General features: G+C 37.0%; 3 long non-coding RNA genes across 3 annotated transcripts in view; all 3 read right to left on the reverse strand.

Annotated features, from left to right (window-relative positions):
* LOC102485374 (uncharacterized) overlaps positions 1-506 on the reverse strand; it is a 21,120-nt gene extending 20,614 nt beyond the window's left edge. The window contains exon 1 of the long non-coding RNA XR_333449.1: positions 368-506. This is a non-coding gene — a long non-coding RNA (uncharacterized LOC102485374). The remainder of the gene's footprint in view (positions 1-367) is intronic.
* Positions 1-4,990, reverse strand: part of LOC102484807 (uncharacterized) — a 272,769-nt gene that overhangs the window by 21,354 nt on the left and 246,425 nt on the right. The window lies entirely within an intron of this gene.
* The window catches only part of LOC102485081 (uncharacterized), a 4,229-nt gene continuing 3,482 nt past the window's right edge, over positions 4,244-4,990 (reverse strand). Inside the window, exons 2-3 of the long non-coding RNA XR_333448.1 lie at positions 4,607-4,688; positions 4,244-4,506 (exon numbers count right to left, since the gene is read on the reverse strand). This is a non-coding gene — a long non-coding RNA (uncharacterized LOC102485081). The remainder of the gene's footprint in view (positions 4,507-4,606; positions 4,689-4,990) is intronic.

Genomic DNA, 4,990 nt, shown 5'->3' on the forward strand with positions numbered 1-4,990 from the left:
CCGTTTGGGCCCCTAATTGTGACCCACACAAAAAAAAAAAAAAAAAAAAAAAAAAACTGCATATCAGTTTGATTGTTATCAGGCTATCATATTAGTAGTAACTTCACCTTGCCAATGACAGAAACTTAGAACTTGAAAAGCAAATCTTTGTTAACTTTTTTTTTTTTTTTGGAGACGTTTTCGCTACACGGTGTGTGCGCTCACCAGACAGAGCGAGACATAGAGACAGAATCTTTTGAACCTGTGCCATGTACAAATCCAAGTAAATGTGAGTTCCCCTGTTACATATTCCTCATGCTGCTTAGAAAAAAAGATGCAGTTAAACTAATAGCAAGGCCAGCTTGAAAATAGTGGGAAGAATAATCACCTAGCTGAGTCAGAAAACAGATGACTGTAAGGTGAGTGAGTGGATACAAGGTGATCTTCAATTGCATTTTCTCTCCAATAAAACGCCTCGGTGACTTTTTTCCTCCAAGCAGTTGAGTGTCTATCTCTCACACTTTCCTTCCTGATGGAAATTTGATGATCATTTGCCTTAACAAATTTTAGAGACATTTTGAAAAAAAACAATGAAATAATGGTTAGGAAAGCACTTTTTAAAATTCTATATACATACGATGCTGGCACCATCTATTTGTGAAGTTGTGGACAGAAACAACTCGGTATACCTACATGTGAAATCCCTGACCAATTTAACCCTAAATGGGGGCTTCATGTCAAGCACTGATAAATTTCAACATTAAACAGATACACATACACGAACAAAAAATAGGTTTCCGAGAAAGGTCAAATTATCACTCTCATACAGATATGAAATAAATACGTGTATAAGAATTTATTTAACTTGTATGATGTGAGGAAACCAAGCAGATGTTACAACTCATTCAAAGAAAAGGTGAAAATGGCACATAATGTATACTCAAGGGGATTTCAAAAAGCTTGTGAGAAAAAAGAATTAAAATACAAATTAATTTTGGTGCATAACATTTTGAAGTCCATGAATTTTTTTATTTTTATAATACACATTTTGATGAACTTGTTGACAACTCCTCATTACTAATGGAACTCCGAGATCAGTTGTAAATGGGGACAAAACTGGAAGGAAGTGGATGGAATAGTAGGGGGTGGAGGGAAGTCCATAAACCACTACCAGACAGGACAGAATCTGTGTATCTGCCAGTTACCTACAACAAACAAAAGGTTGCAAAAACACTCAAATATAATGTCTAAAGTTAGAATGTGATGAACCTACAGGGTATGCTTTAGAACATGCATTGTTTTACTTTGCAACTCAGACATTTTAGTACATACTCAGGAAATTCAGACTTTTCATATTTTTTGTTTGAAGACAGCCATGTGTTCCTTTTTTCTCAAATCAATTAACTAATTAATTTATTTTTGTGTTTCTTATATATTTTACTTCCCCCCTTTGATCCCTCCCTCTCAATCTCTGCCATTCTCCACCCTCTTCCCACACTGTCTCTGTTGTCCACAGTTGCTCTGCATGCTTTTATATTGTTCAATATTTCAGTTTCTGCCATAGAGTGCAAACATTTAGCGTATATTAAGTGTGAACATACAATGCCTCTTTTTCATAGTTTGGCTCCCTTTGCTTAGCAGTAAGTCTTCTGTATTCATCCACTTTCTATCAACTACCGGGGTCTCATTGTTTTCTGTGGCTGAGTAGTGTTCTGTAGTGTATATGTTCCACACTTTTTCAATCCATTCATCTGTTCGTGTACATTTGAGTTCGTTCCATTTCTTGGGGGCTATCCTGGTGCTACGCAGCACTGTTTAGTGGTTGCTACAGAAACCACCTGGTTTGTATATATTTACAAAATCTGATATATTTACTATGTGGTCCTTACAGAATACGTTTGTTAACCCCTGCTTTGAATGAATACATAGAATTGTAAGTCATATTTGGTTAACTGCATTTACATCACTAGTGAACATACAGTTAGACTGGCATTCCAACATCAATGGGATTTTTCCTAGCCACAGATATTTGTCTCTAGTAAGCCAAAACTATTATTATCATTGAATGTAACATGCCACACAAACCCAGCTGCTATCAACCCTTTTAATTATTTTGAGTCCTGTTAAATGTTTTATTTTTAACAAGTTAACAAACAAAGATATTGTTGTCTGAAATTTATTAATGTGTTCATCCAACTGTGGAAGCTCTACTGCAAATACTGAAAAGGTTGTGTCCTTAACCTAACCCTCCCTACTCGGCCTCCTCCAAACCCCTTTCAGTGAGGCCCTACTCATAGACCTTCTTTTCAAGAGCAAGAATCCTGCTAAACTGGTTTAATGAGAGTCCCTCACTCTTCATATCTGATCACCCTTCCTAGTTGATCAAATCCCTCATCTTCCACCACTTCCCAGGCATTATCCAATCACCCTGACCTGCCTTCAGCAAGATTTCTGTCAAATTTGTTATCTAGAATTCCCTTACCCTGAAGTTTTCTCTTAGAAATTTTCCAACCATTCCACAAAAAAAGAAAGAAATTTTCCATTCATTAACACCCACCTGTTCCTTAGCTCAAAATGTCTGCTTTTCCTTGTTTTTGAAATTGAGCCCAATCTCTCTAGCTTACTACAAAACTTCATTATAGTAATCATCTCTTTTTGAATAAATTCTTCCTTACCATCTTTATTAAGTGTCAGAAGAAGTTTTTTCCTTAAGAATAGGCATATTTAGGTAACTCATCAATCATATGATGGCATGAATTGTATATCTTCACGTGTACGGAAGGTATTTGAACATTTCTGTTATTGTTACCTCCCTGGGTTTTCCATTTAAATCAATTTCATTTTACTTCAGGAGAGAAAAGAGAGTTCTAAAATTGCTACCAAAGATGTCACATAGGTTTTGAATTTAGAATGAAGACTCTTTGAGGCAGCTGAAAAACTGTTCCACATTCCTCCAATTACTCCTAACCAACACAATTTACTTGTATAATTTAGAGTAGGCTAGTTGCTGTAAATACATGTGCAGAATAAAGTATTTTAATTTGTTCTCTGTTGTTTAATAGCTGACTACTAACAATTTTAAAGAATAGAGATTTACTTAGCTCCCGGGTGGCTTTTTGTTTGTTTGTTTTCTGAGATGTTTTTGTTGTTGGCCATGTGTGCTTGTGGGAGAGACAGAGAGACAGAAAGTAAGAAGTTACCCCCCAGGGGAGATGGCCACACAGCAATCCCTTCTCTTCCATTCTGTTCCCAGGATTTAGGGCATGCACACACGCCCAGCATGAGTTTCAGGCTGCTGGGTTCGGGACTCAAACCACAGTCAGTCACATGAGAGTCCAACACCCCAATCACTACTGACCCCCTAGCTCATGGTTTTGGAAGCTCAAGACCAAGGGGGCACAACTGGCGAGGTTCTTTTTGTCCTGGTAACTCTGCATAGTTCTACTACAGGCATTACACAGTGAGAGACGGAGCAGACCATGTGTCAGTGTCTTTGCTCTTTTTATAAAGCTACCAGGACTCAATTATGGGGCCCCACACTGATGACTTTATTCCTAATCATCTTCCAAAGACCTCACCTCTTAATACCGTAAGTGAACTAAGTTTTACCCCTTCAACAGCCTTTCCTTGGCTCACTAAATTTCAGTGTATTAATTTCTTGAAGATGCATTCAAACCATAGCATAAATGAGTGAGTTAGCAGATGGTCAACACCTACTCAAAGTCCCTGCCATTTGCCTCATTTAGCTTCCAAGTTCACCCTATGATTATGCAAAAAGGTTATGGAATAGTGACTCATAGAAAGCTTTGATGGAGCTAGTTTGGAAGAAGCTCACTTCTGCTCAGTCATTACCCACAACTCAATAATGTGGATGTTTCTAACTGTAAGATGAGCCCAAAAATGTGGTTTCTATACTCAAATCTTCTAGTATGTGATGGGGACACAAGGAGGTCTCCTAAGTCATAGATGAATTTTTAACTTACCCAATAAAGCTTGAGATTTCTATAACAGCAACATAATTTCTCTCATTAAACAAGTAGCAATGCTGATGTTGTAAAAAAAAAAAAAAGACTGGAGTGGAAAGATCATGACAGGAAAATCATTGTTATGATGGTACAAATAACATTTTAGGCTATGAGTTTTGGTTTGGTACTGTAGATGTAATGGGGAAGAAAGAAACCTTGGTAGATCCCTGGTAGATAATTATCCATGGACCTCTTGGGTTTCTGCATGTCCAGTGGTCAGAGGGCCAGGTTGCCTTTGATTTTTTTTTTTTTTGGACAATCTTTTCATAAAAGCTTGTAGAGTAAATAGCCTTAGAAGACAGTCATAGTATCTTACTCAGGGGAAATGGCAAGTCTGTTTATAGCCTTGGAAGACAGTACTATCTCCCTCTGGAGAAAAGGGTGGCCATGATTATGGCCCATTATGGAAAATCCGGTATCACTAATCTTCAGGTTTCACTCTTGTAATACAATCCAGTGCCTGTGCAGATCCGTTGTTCCACTTTGTGTTGCCTCAAGGAAACTGGATTTGGGGAAACAGCACAAGATCAATAATGCTATTTAGGCAACTTCAATTAATGTGAGTAATAAATTATGCTTTAACTCTGACCCAAGAAACTTACGTCCTCTGCAAGCAACCACAAAACCGTGTCAGGCAAGCATGTTATCTTTTAAGTAGGGTAAAACCTCAGATTCTTCACAGCTCTTTACAAGAAGATGCCATCATAAAAACAGAAAAAAGAATGTCATTGAGAGAGAAAGGAAGGTCTTTCTTTGATTTTTTTTTTTTTTACCTACAGCCAAACTTATTATGAACCAGTATGTAGAATAAATGAACCAATATATTATTTAAAAGCTTACATCCATAAAAGCTTAGAAGCAGATGATGGGAACATGTTTCTTACTATGTATTCTTGTTATGGAGTTCATCAGTTACAGAAGATTACTCATTTAGACTAATTCAATTATTTTTATCTTTAGAATTTTCTACTATACATTCATATATA

This window comes from Tupaia chinensis, unplaced genomic scaffold, assembly GCF_000334495.1.
Source record: "Tupaia chinensis unplaced genomic scaffold, TupChi_1.0 Scaffold000052_1, whole genome shotgun sequence".
Lineage (NCBI taxonomy): Eukaryota > Metazoa > Chordata > Mammalia > Scandentia > Tupaiidae > Tupaia > Tupaia belangeri.